This window comes from Rattus norvegicus, chromosome 3 (assembly GCF_036323735.1).
Source record: "Rattus norvegicus strain BN/NHsdMcwi chromosome 3, GRCr8, whole genome shotgun sequence".
Lineage (NCBI taxonomy): Eukaryota > Metazoa > Chordata > Mammalia > Rodentia > Muridae > Rattus > Rattus norvegicus.
Window position 1 is genome coordinate 24,770,298 of NC_086021.1, and position 12,748 is coordinate 24,783,045.

The 12,748-nt window shown below is 44.7% G+C and overlaps 1 pseudogene across 1 annotated transcript; it reads left to right on the forward strand.

The window, feature by feature from the left end:
• Window positions 1–688: 688 nt before the first annotated feature.
• Window positions 689–11,473, forward strand: Nid2-ps16 (nidogen 2, pseudogene 15; annotated as a pseudogene). The gene is made up of 4 exons (NR_172213.1): window positions 689–1,034; window positions 1,745–2,030; window positions 10,197–10,379; window positions 10,925–11,473. The product of NR_172213.1 is annotated as a nidogen 2, pseudogene 15 (transcript).
• Window positions 11,474–12,748: the final 1,275 nt, after the last annotated feature.

Below are 12,748 nucleotides of genomic sequence, written 5' to 3' on the forward strand. Positions count from 1 at the left end.
TGGAAAACACAGGTACCTGCGGGCACACAGTCTCTTCGGAGGACTTGCGCGCCCAGCAGCTCCAGCATGGGGCTTTTATAGGGATTGGGGAAGCAGAAGCGGGCGTACAGAAGCAGATGCACAGTTATGGGGATTGGTGGATTCAAACGAGGCACATAGACATGTTCACATATGATTGGCTATTTCACATGATGAGGTAATAAGGTACAGCTACACACATTGGCAGGTTTGGGGCGTCCTGGATGTCGGGGGCTGGGGGCTTATCTCTTCCTGCCAGGTGGCCTGTGAGTCAGATCCGGTACTCCTGGTCTGTTCTGCATTCCTTTCCTTTTATGGTCTGTTAGTTCTAGCGGCAGGGCGGGGCTGCCTGGGCTTGCTTTTCACAGTGTTTAGTCCTGAGTCTGAATTTAAAACTTATTCTTTTAACTTCATATTTTTAAACCTCAAATCTGTATAATTTTCCTTTCAATAATCCATACTGGAGAGTTGTGGGTAGCCCAGGAGTAGTTGGGACAGCCCAGACCAGATCTGGCCAACAGTCTCACCTTCCCAGGCTGGCTGCTCCACCAAACTACAGCAGTCTTAGAAAACCTAATGAAAGTCAGTTGTAGTGGCCGCTGGCAAACTTTCTCGGAATCGCTGATTGGTCAGTGGCCGAGAGCTGTAGCCAATCAGCGCGGTGTTTGGGCCCGCATTTCGGACCAAAGGTCCGAGTGGGCGTCTGGAGGGCACAGTGGCCTGCAGAGACTCAAGGTATGGAGGGCAGAGCCAGGGAGGGGTGAGCATGTCTTGGGACCGGACAGCCAGGCGGCTGGCACCGCCATCACCGCTATTGCTGCTCCTGGTGCTGGTGCTGCTGTCACGAGCTGGGGCTCTGCATCCTGAAGAGCTCTTTCCTTATGGGGAGTCGTGGGGAGACCGGCTGCTGCGGGAGGGCGACGTTGAAAGCTCCGCGGCGGTGAAGCAAGCAGTACGTAGAAGTAGCTTCTACGGTGTCCAGTTCAGCAACCTCTACGTAAGTTCAGCTCCCAGAGGTGCGTGACTTGGTGTGTGGTTGTAGTTTCTTCCCAGGGTGTGGAGCAACTAACCTCCATGTTTAACTGTCATCGCCGCTGGGGACCGGACTTAGCAGTGGTGCTGCAGCTTCTTGATCCCTACTGTGGAGGAATAAGGATCATTTCAAGGGAGAGCTGGAACCGTCCCCCTCTACTTCGACTTCCCAGGCAGGAAGATGAAATTGAGGCGGCTAGTGCGGTTTGCCTTTAGGGGCGGTGGGAGGCTGTGCACACAGGTATAGCAATCTAATTAAGGACACGGCACCCAAGGTGTGCAGTGGTGGAGAAAGATGAGCGGGTTCAAGAGCGGCCGCACCTGTGAGTCGCAGTGCACTTGATCACTGTCGCCAAAGTTGAGTTTGTTACCCTGGATGTGTCTCAACCTCCCAAGAGGAGGGAGTCTTCTTGACTCGAAAGCAAATCGGACCGTAGGTGCGTTCGACTGGTGGTTGCCCACCACCAGTTTGAGCGACCACCGTTTTGCCCTTTAAAAAATGTTTATGTGGGGCGGGATTCACGTGCTACCTTATGCGTGTGAAGAGCAGAGAACAACCAGTTTTGTTTTTTGTTTTTGTTTTTTTTTTTTTTAATCCCACCTTCTGTCGGGTCCTAAATCTCAAGTCATCAGGTTTGACAGCAGAGTGCCCTTACCTGCTGAACTGTCTCACCGCCTTGTGGTCTTATTGTAGATGGGCACCAATGGGATCATCTCCACCCAGGACTTACCCAGGGAGACTTAGTATGTCGTTGCTGATTTTCCTACTGACTTCCCAGCCATCGCCCCATTCCTGGCTGACATCCACTTGAGTCACAGTAGTGGCCGGATCCTGTATGGAGGACACCTCCTGGGCTGTGCTGAGTCTGGCTGCTTGTTACCTGTGCACAGGCTTCCCCCCTACCCACTTCTTCCTGGCCACCTGGGAGCAAGTGGGCGCCTAGGAGGAGGACAGGCCTGGGGACACATGGTCTGGAGAGGTAAGCATGGGGTACCCTGCAGCTGAATAAACAGAAGGGTTGGGCTTGAAAAGGAAACTAAGAGATTGGCTAAGAGGCATTCCCTTGATTCCCCTCCTCAACACTAAGAAAATAGCTTAGTAAAATGAGGGACTAAGGTGCAGATACCAAAGACCCTGAGGGAACTTAAGGCACTTTACAGGTTTTTTTTTTTTTTTCTGGAATCACCTATAAGTACACAAATAGTTCTAATGATATATTCATCAAAAAATTAAAAATTTGGGAAATTTAAAAAGGAACAACTTTTGTTTTTTTTTTTTTTGTTTTGTTTTTCGTTTTTTTTTTTTTTTTTTTTTTTTTTTTTTTTTTTTTGTATGAGCTGGGTGTGGTGTCACTTACCTTCAATCCCAGTAGAGTGAGAAAGGCAAACAGATATCTGTGAGTTCTAGAGGAGCCTGGTCTACAAAGTGAGTTCCAGGACAGAATACAGAGAAACCCTGTCTGGAGAAACCAAAAATATCCTGTAGGTTCGTGTGTACATTTCTATTTATTTCTTTAATATTGTTGCCGTTGACAACAGTGGGTCCACAGTGTCCATATTACTGTTTCACTTGCTTGTTCTGCTGTTTAGTATGCTCTGGTCAGTGTATTTCTGTAACATTTATTACAACCTTATAAAATCTCACCCTTCCTAGTGATCATTAAGGTTGCTCCCGTGACATTTTTACTATAATCAATACTATAAAATGCTTTATAAGGTTTTTATTTTATTTGTGTGTGTGTGTGTGTGTGTGTGTGTGTGTGTGTGTGTGTGTGTCTTTCTCTTTGTCTGCTTGTGCTGGTAGGGCCAGAAGAGGGCTTGGGCCCCCTGAAGCTGGAGTTGTTACATACAGACAGTTGTGAACTGCTTGACTGACAATGGATACAGAGATTTGAGCTAGCATGCTGAAAGGACTACAAGGTGCTGAGTCACCTCTTCAAAGCCAACACTTTTTAAAGTGTCAAAACACTGCACAGCCTGAGCTGACATCACAGGAGAGTGAGCAAGCATGCCATGAACTTCTTAGTAAGTTCCCTGTAGCTTTCTCCACATTGCCTTTGTAACAGTTTACATACTTCTGTCTGCAGGAGCCTGCTTTGCAGTCTCCCTGGAGAAAACACCAACTCTGCTCTGGCTTTGGTCTTGGCAACATGTGAAGCAGGTATGGGTGGGTGAGGGTAAATGGCCTCATTCCTGGGGTAGGTAGAGACAGAGTCCTCTTGTGAAATTCCACCTGGCTGTAAAATGCCATAGACCTGGAGCAAATCTGTGTTTGCTTTAACTCCCCTAGTACCTCTGAGCTACAGAAGTGATGTCTTCCCTAAGAGCTTGCCCATTGTTCTTGAGTTTGTTCTGTGAACTTAAAGGAAGAGACATGTTTTCCTGAAGCCTGCACCAGCAGAGATGGAGAAATTGTTTGAAGTTTCAGGTTCTTACTTGACAGGATAACATCCAGTTTTGTTTACTGACTAGCCTTGGCTTTGACATCTCAATTACAGTTCAACAGAATACCTTCAACTCAAACACTGCCTCCTTGGTGCAGGCCAGCCAGCTAGAGGGCTAGAGAAGACAGGCCCCACTGTTAAGTTTCATTCGCAGTTCTGGGACTTGAACACAAGTCCTCATGAAGGTTAGCTAAGTATGTCCTTCATGAATGAGCAACACCCATAGGCACAGTAATTCTTTCATTACACCTTCCAAGTACTTGTGAAGTCAGGAACAAGGCAGAAAACACTTGCAGCAGTGGTCTTGGAAGACACAATCCCTCAGGCTTCATTTTCTAAGCTGTAGATTGACATGGTAGTGCTGACTTTTTAGGGTTGTCATGAGAATTAACCAAGGCGATGTGTTGTTCCTGCCATGTAACGATCTTGTGGTAGAACTCCTTTATGTAAGGACTTGGTTGTTTTATTTCATTTTATTCTCTCTCTGTGTGTGCATGTATGTGTACGTATATGTTTACGTGCTACATGTGAATATGTATGTCTATGTATGGTGAGTGTGTATGTAAATAATCTATGTTAATGCTGTATATGAAATTGTGTGTCTGCATGTTCATGATGTGTATGTATGTCTGCATTTGTGCATTATGTGTGTGTTTGTATATGTGTGTGTGTGATGTGTGTGTCTGTGTATGGTTTATGTGTATGATGCGTGTATGTGCATAATGTGTGTGCTTGTGTGTGTCTGTATGGTGTGTTCATATGCATATGGTGTGTGCATGTTGTGTGTGAGTGTGTGGTGTTTGTATGGTATGTGCATACTGCATTGAGGCCACTTGTGTGTGCATGATATATATGTGGGGTGTGTGTATGGTATGTGTGTAGGACATGTATGGTATGTGGTTTTGTATGATTTATGTGTGCACGTAGCGGGGTGCACATGCAGAGATTGGGAGGAGATCCTCCCGGTACCAGTTCTCTCCTTTTACATGGGTTCCTGGAACTGAACTCGGATTTCAAGGCAAGGGATTTATTTACCTTTCGAGCCTTCTCTGGCCCTCTCTGTAAGTACTTTTTAAGAGGAGGGTTGTCCAAATTGCTGTTTTGGGTTTTTCCCCTTTGTTTTTCTTATCTTTTTGCAGGGGAATTTGGTGGGGAAAATTCTGTAGCTTTCTTGTTTTTTAACTTTTCCAAACATCCATATTGTTCTTCAGATATTGCCATAGGCTGAATGGGCTTCAGGACTTGTTCCATTTGATGAGGTTTTGAGCACAAGATGTGTTCTCAATTACTCCTGTGGAAGGCTCTTCTGAGTGCTTTGAAGACCGTGGGATTGAACTCTTGCTTTGATAGATTTTTTTTTTATTTTTGAGGTAGATTTTGGCACACAACAATCTCCTTTGCCTGGAAGATTCTGTGATCTCTACATAGTTTTCTGACATCTGGTATAGCAATATTAATATTAGTCACTGGAAATGACATCAGATGAATAATATCTTTACCGTGTGAAATGTTTCTGCTCTCTTCATTCCCTCCAGGATGTTCACGTTGGGTGTGACAGAGTGTTCTACCTGGCATGCAAGAATGGCATGGTGCAACTGCATTACAAAAATGGACAAATAAAGTGTTTGTTCATTTAGTTAATCTGAGATTTCTTAAACTGTCACTTCATAGAGCAAAGAGGTTATGGCCGGAAGATCTGAGTAATGAATGGTACCGTTTTTTGTTGTTGTTTTGTTGTGGTTGTGGTTGTTGTTGTTGTTGTTGTTGTTGTTGTTGTTGCTCTGTGTGTTTTTGGTGTCAGGGGAAGGCTGTTGTGTTCTCACTGGGGAAGAGGGTGTTATCTAGAACTGAATTAGATAGTATGTCGAAGGTTTTTGTTGATGAGGAATTTCATTTGGGTTGGAAGGACCACAGGAATGGGAACCGAGAGTGAGTGGTAGGAGAGCTTGCCCTAGTCTGGGCTGCATCCTGGGAGAGGGATGGGAGCCTGGAAGTTGCTTCAGAAAAGGATGGAAACATTGTATCTGTAGCCAGGAAGCAGAGAAAGATGGGTGTTGTTTATAAGCTTTCTTTCTTCTTTGTATGCAGTGCAAGCCTGAGCCCAGGGAATGGTGGTGTCTATATTTAGGGTGGGTCTTCCCTCCTTAATTAATCTAATCAAGATACTTTATCAGAGACATGCCTGGTGACTGTTTCCTTGATGGTTGTAGATAGCGTCAGATTGACAGCTAATAGTATGCATCACAGCTGGTCCCTGGATGCTTTAACATGGAATGGTGGGTGTTGAGTTGGTGCAGAGGTGACAGTTGTTGATCAAGAACTTTGGATTTAGCTGGAGCTCTTAATTTATGAAGCTAGAGTCCACAGAAACAGTACGTGTGTAATTTACCACATGTCAGTGAAGACAGAGAGGATAGAGAATAACTAGATATATGAAAATGGGTTGAAGAAAACTGCTTAGGTGTCCTTGAAGACTACATATGAAGGAGGATACACTATGCCATCGTGAAAGCATTAGGCATTCTCTTAACTCTGCAGTACAGGGGTGAATTTGGAATACCCCAAGTACATCAGTGTCCCCATGGGAATGGGGAAAAAGTAACATACAAAGTGGTGGTTGGTGTTCACACCAAACATCGGAGGCCAGAAACAGTGGCCTTACACCTCCATAGAATGTGTCCTTAAAGAAGACTGAGCATTGAACTTTGTCCCCCAGGAAGGAATCACCTCATTTCTTATTTTGTTATCATTTTGGTAAGGCTGAATAGACAAATCCCTTGTTGTAAAGATGTCATTCTGCTGGTTGATGTTTTACCCTTGTTGGATGGTATGTTTGAGAAGCCTTCTGGTTTTCTGTCTGAACAGGAAACTGGAGACCTTGCAGCTGGGCAACTCTGACCTGATCCTCTTTGTACTGCTCCCCACCCTGTGGAGAGCTCCTCTCCTAGCTGGCACTCTCTCTTTCTCTTTGGGGAGGTTGGGAGGCCATGACTCTTGTACAGGTTTTGGCAGTGCAACTGAGGGCTTACCTTCAGAACCGCTGTGGAGGACTCTTGGAAAACTTGTCCCTGGGAATGTGAGGGCCTTTCCCTTTGGAAAAGAGTCAGACAGAGGGTGTCTCTAAGGGAGGCTCTTCAGAGCCTATGAAGTGGCCTCTTAGCGATTCTGTGTGGAAGTCTGTAGCCCTGACAAGGGGTCCATTTGGCAGATTTCAAGCAGCTCAACTCTTCCGGAATGTACTTTGGGATCACAAACTATATTAAAAGGAAGTTTTTGTTGTTTTTTCCTCTGTTATTTGCCTCTTTTAGTGGGGATGAGGAAATTAAAAACTTGCCATCTGAAGTGAGTGCTTTGCCAAAAGGTGACACAGAAGAGACATAGAGCAAAAAAGACACTACATGTGCAGATCTCCAGGTTAAAAGTCAGGCTCTCCCATCACAGCCTCCTCACTTCTTCCCAGACCTCCTCCCCACTGCCTTCTGATCTCCACATGTAGATAGCCCTTATCATATGGAATTTCTGTAAATTTAGAACCTTGGTTCTCCCTTATCTTGTGAAGTTGATTGTGGCCACCATACCAGGAGCCTCCACAGTTGGTTATTTAAGGATGGGATTATTAGTTCAGCTTTTTCTCTCCTACTTGAACTTTGTTGTTACTGAAATAAAGCTTTCTCAGCCTCTGGCCCTACCCTGACTGATGATGGATGACGCATGTTCTTCGTGTACCTGAGTTCGAAACTTAGAGGGGTTGACCTTTGTGGGGAGGGTCAAGCCCCGCAGATGACATACTTGAGGACTACAGCTGCAACAAATGTAGAATGTGGGGACTGAATTCATGCACTTTTTTTTGAAAAACAAGGAAGGTAAGCAGACTCTTCCATTTAGAGAATACAGAGGAGCTACAGAGTTTTTTTTTTTGAAACTATATTAATATCTGCATTTCTTTGTCTTATTACCCAAACCTCAAAGTATTACGTGTCAGAAAGGTAAAATTAACATTTGAGATGTTCTAGAACAAGGCAGAAAAAAACACAAGGACACATTCGTTCCTTGTATTCAGTTTTGAGGGTCTTGCTGTGTCAGTTTGTCTTGTTTAGCAAGATGAAGAGGTAATGATACCAATAAGTGATTTCTTTTCCTTCTTGTCATCCACCTTCTTTATAAAGCGAGTATTTGTAAGAGAAATGTCTCCCCAGTTCCCTATTAAATTGTAAAGCATATATGATCTAGTGAGAGAAGCCAACTACAGAGTCTAAGACAGTGGAGCATCCCTTAACTAATCCTTTGGTGGAAGAAGGTGGTAATGGCAGAAAAGGTCCCTTTGAAACTCAGTAAATGAAATATCAGGGAGTAATTCCACAGTCACCCTGGTGTTAATTCAGACTCCAACTCTCATCTAGGTGTGCTTTGGCTCCCACAGTGTTTATCTTCATTCATTGGCTGCCACTGTGATGCTACCCTACCCCACTCTGGTGTCCTGGACACTCTCCTTTTTCTGTGGCCTCTGCCACCATGCCTGTCCCCAGTCACTCTCCTAAAATTCCAGTCCTGGCTGTTCCTCTCTCCTATAATTCAGGCTCTTGGGGCATAGTTTTTTGGCTCTTTCCTGACTGCAGCATCAAACATAATGTGGTTTAGCGGGTACCCAACCCCGATGAATTAATATTCAGATGGGTTAGTGAGTGGAGGCCAAAGCCAAACCAGACAACCAACAGGAGCCAAATACATACTGGAAAACCAACATAGTGGGTGCCGAAGGATGGAAGGGGTTCCGCAGGGAATCACAGTCCTCGACCCCCAGGAGGCAGTGCTTGCTGGTTAGGATTTTCTTGGTGCAGGGAAATATGGACACAGCATCAAAGCACTTAGTAGGAGTGGGGACCCTGAAACACTCTGTAGAGGGCTTAGTGGATCTGAGCCTGGGAAGGGAGATTGGGTCAGAGCAGGTGTCCTGGAATGGCTTGTTTGGTAGAGTTCAGATGACTGTCTATTGCAGGGGATGAGCTGTTGGGTCTGGCTGGCTTCCACCATTAATCATTGTCTGACCTTAAGCAAGCCCCTGGTCTCTTTCTTCATCTGCAATGTGACAAGATAACTCGTGTTGTAAAGAGATTGAAAAGGAAAGGGAGTTTGGCTGTGAAATCAGTAAGGATGCCTTTTGATCAGCTGCTTCCTGACTGAGTGTGGCCTGCAGTAGGCAATGGGTGGATGCATAGATGGATGGGTGCATGTCTTGCTGGATGCACGGATGTTGGATTCATGGATGGATGGATGGATGGATGGATGCATGCTGGATGGATGCATGCTGGATGGATGCATAGATGGATGGATGCATAGATGGATGGATGCATGCATGCATAGATGGGTGAATGCATGGCTTGCTGGATGCATGCTGGATGGATGCATTGATGGATGGATGGATAGATGGATGCATAGATGGGGATGGATGCATGGATGTTGGATTCATGGATGGATAGATGGATGCCTAGATGGATGGATGCATGGCTTGCTGGACGCATGGATGGTTGGATGCATGGATGGATGGATGCATGGATGGATGGATGCATGGGTGGGTGCATGCATGGATGCTAATATGATATATGGATGTGAAAGCCATTCAGACACAAAATAAGAACTGAGGGTATAGGAATGAGCAAGTCAATTTTGTTCCTTGTCCAGAACTCTCAAAAGAGTTTGGACTGGAAAGCTTACAACCTTAACACTTTTAAATACACTGTTTTAATGTTATTTGTTGAGAATTTCATACATTGATACAGTATATTTCAGTATATCCACTTTACCCCCAGTATTTGTTCTAATAATCCCTTGAATACAGCGAAGCCTACTCATGAGTGAGGGGCCACCACTGCAGCATGGTCCCCTCACTAGGGACCATACCCCTAAAGAAAACCCTCCCCTAGCACTTCTCAAGTGACAGAATCTTCTCAGCTGCAGGCAGGGGCTTCAGTGCCCTACCACATCTGTGCTGGAATGTTGAGTGGTTTGCTTTTCTGCTGGACACCAACTGCACTGAGTTTGTGAGTTCAACGACCATATCATGAGAACATGTCATTGTTTTGATCCAACTCCTTCCGACCTTTGGCTCTTAAACTCTTTCCACCTCTTTTCTTTCCAATATTCCCTGAGCCTTGAGGGAACTTGAAATGGTGGGAGCTTCTGTGGCTGAGCTCTCCACAGAGAGTTCATTCTCAATACTCGGACTAGTTATGAATGTGTATTAACTACCATCCACTGTATGAAGATGCTCCCCCAATGACCAGCAAGAGCTGTGTTAATCTATGAGTTTGTAACTGGTATAGTTTGATACTATACATCCATTTAAGAAAATAGTAGTTATTGTTCACTCCCAGGGCTTATGAGCCTGTCTGCCATGGTTTTCCTGACCAGATTTACAATGCCAGGCAAAAGTTTCCTCTTGTAGTGCAGACCTTAAATCCACCCAGAAAATGATTGGTGATTCTCATTATATTCCTGCTATTTATGGTGCTCCCAGGAGTACATCTTGCCAGGGCTTTTGTTATGTAGCCCTGAGTAGTCACAGTGGAGTGAGAATAGTCTGCATAGCATCTTCTAGCATCATAAAGGGTAGCTAGTAGGGGTAGAAGCTTCCTGCTAAGTACTGTGCAGGCAGGTCTGTGTGATTTCTTCAAGTTCTTTGACCTACTTGTGTGGTGTCAACAGCTATAGGATCTTACCATCACATTCTGATGGGTAGCCCTGAGCAATGAGAATTGACAACTCTGGTATCATCTCTGTGACATCCTCGACCAACAACTTGAGAGCAAGGTGTCCTACACCTAGCTCTGGACTTTTTGAGAACTTGTAGCCAATGGAAGGAGAATTACCCACCTTGTAACGTTCGTTGTAAGTTGGCAAGTAGCTTTTCATATGGCTTTTGTATTTTAATGTTCTGGACGTTTTACCTACTTGTATGTCTGTGTGAGGCTGTCAGAAGTCCTGGAACTGAAGTTACAAGCAGGGGTGAGTTACCATGGGTGAGTAGGTGCTGGGAATTGAACCCAGGACCTCTGGAAGAGCAGCCTGTGCCCTTAACTGTCCGTCTCTCTGGCCCTTCATATGGCTTTTTCAAATATCCTTAGTGTTAGTTAGTTCTTCTTCATCCTCTTCCCTGCAATCCTAAAGATTTTAAACCAGTTTTTCATTTATGCATAATTTAGCTCTTGATCTAAATTGGTAGAAAAGATTAAAAAATAACACATGGTTTACAAAATTATATTTGTAATTTGAAGAGGGGATTCTAAAGGAGATTATGTTCAAAACCAACATGGGGAAATCCTAAAAAGGATCTGGCCTCCGCCCCCTTGTTGGAACACCTTACCTGTGTTCTGATTTTCTTCTTTTGTTTATTTCTTTGTTTAAGGGTGTCTGCAATTCCTTTTTGTCCACAGGTGAACACTTTCCAGGCCGTTCTGGCATCCGATGAATGTGATTCCTATGCCCTCTTTCTCTATCCTGCCAATGGTCTTCAGTTTTTGGAACTCACCCCAAAGAATCCTACAGTGTCCAGCTGCAGCTTCCTGCTAAGGTGGGATTCTGCCAAGGGGAAGCAGATGACGTGAAGAGAAAAGCCCTATATTTCAGCCTGACTAACAGTGAGAAGTCGGTGAAGAATCTCTACCAGGGTGTAATGTGGAGTGTGTGACTGTGCTATGCACTGGAAGGACATTTAGGAGGGACACTATCTCTAGTGGCCAGAAACTATTTGATAATAACCTTTGGTGGCTTCTAAGAAAGGCGCTTGTTGAAAACCAAGAGCTAAGCTGGACCTCTGGAGCTTCAGGCCGTCCAAGATTTAAAAGATACTTTCTTTTTCCTGCACTATCTGTCAGGCATAGAAACCAGAACCAGCAGTGATTATATGTTTTTGCAGAACTACTGGGATTTGCTGTGAAAAACATTGTTCTTGGGGCTACATAAAAATATACAGTCATAACTAACTGCCTCAGTGGACGCTTTTCAGGTTAATGATTTCTGGAGAGGAGGCATCATGGTTCAGTCTTTCAAACAGGTATTGTTAAGGATTAAATTATGAGTACTATAATGGGGGGGGGAGGTAGATGAGGCTTTTAGTCGTCTCAGGTTTCTCCTGGCACCATCACCAGAAATCATGCTGACTGGTTTACCCACAGCGTTGCCAGAGACAAATCCATTTCTTAGTCTCCCCAGTGGGTTATTCTGCTAGTGGTGCAATAGGCTATTCTGCAGGTGTCTGTCCAGTTGGTGCTCCTAAGAGACTATTGACTTCAGGTGGGCTCTTTTGTCTTTGTATTTTGCAATACTAGCTTAGCCCACAGTAGTTACTTTGTGGCTTCCCATAGTTGCTTCTCATTCAAACTAGATCGTGGGCAGATAGAGTGACAGAGCAAAAATTTGCCAATCACTTTATCTGCAGAGCATTGTGATAAAACCCTTGCAGATATTATCTTAATTAAAACTCTCTCAACTTATAGGTGGTAAGTATAACTATATTCTCAGATTTACCAATAGTCTTACCGAAATTACGAAAGGTGCTTATGTCAGAGTTAAATGGCCGAGCCATAGTCAATACAGCTCTGAAGTATGGATACTGGGGTGATCTCTTATGCAGAGTAGATAGGGTGTTTCTTACTTGGATTTCATGTTACCTGGTTGTTTGTATTTTGGTTCATTTTATCAGTCACTCCGGTTACAGCTCACTCTGCCCCTCTCCTGCAATTTTGATATTTCTGGAAAGCATCAAAGGAAACAGTGAAGAACCGGAGTGAATGGATGACAGTGTTTGTGTGCGTGTGCGTGTGTGTGTGTGTGTGTGTGTGCGCGCGCGCGCGCGCACGCGCGCGTACGTGTGCATGGATGTGCATGCATGTGTGTGTGAGCACGTGTATGAAGGCCTTTATGGCTCTAGACAACTGTCTCCTCACATGCTTTTGCACACACACACAGGCACAGACACATGCACACGCACACGCACAGCAGCTTCTTATGGCTATGCAGGTACCAATTCTCATTCTAATACTCTGTGATTCTTGGTCCTTCCCAGATTCTGTTGGTGTCCAGGGGCTCTGCCTTTAAAAATCATAGTATTTCAAGCACTCAGCCTTATTTCCAAGGTTCTACATACAAGTGTCCCCTCCTGTTCTGTGATCCGTGCCGGGTGTAGGTCTCCATCTCACCCTAGTCTGTGTAGTCTAGACTCTAGAACAGACTTAGCAGTTGGCCTCTATCCTTTCTCC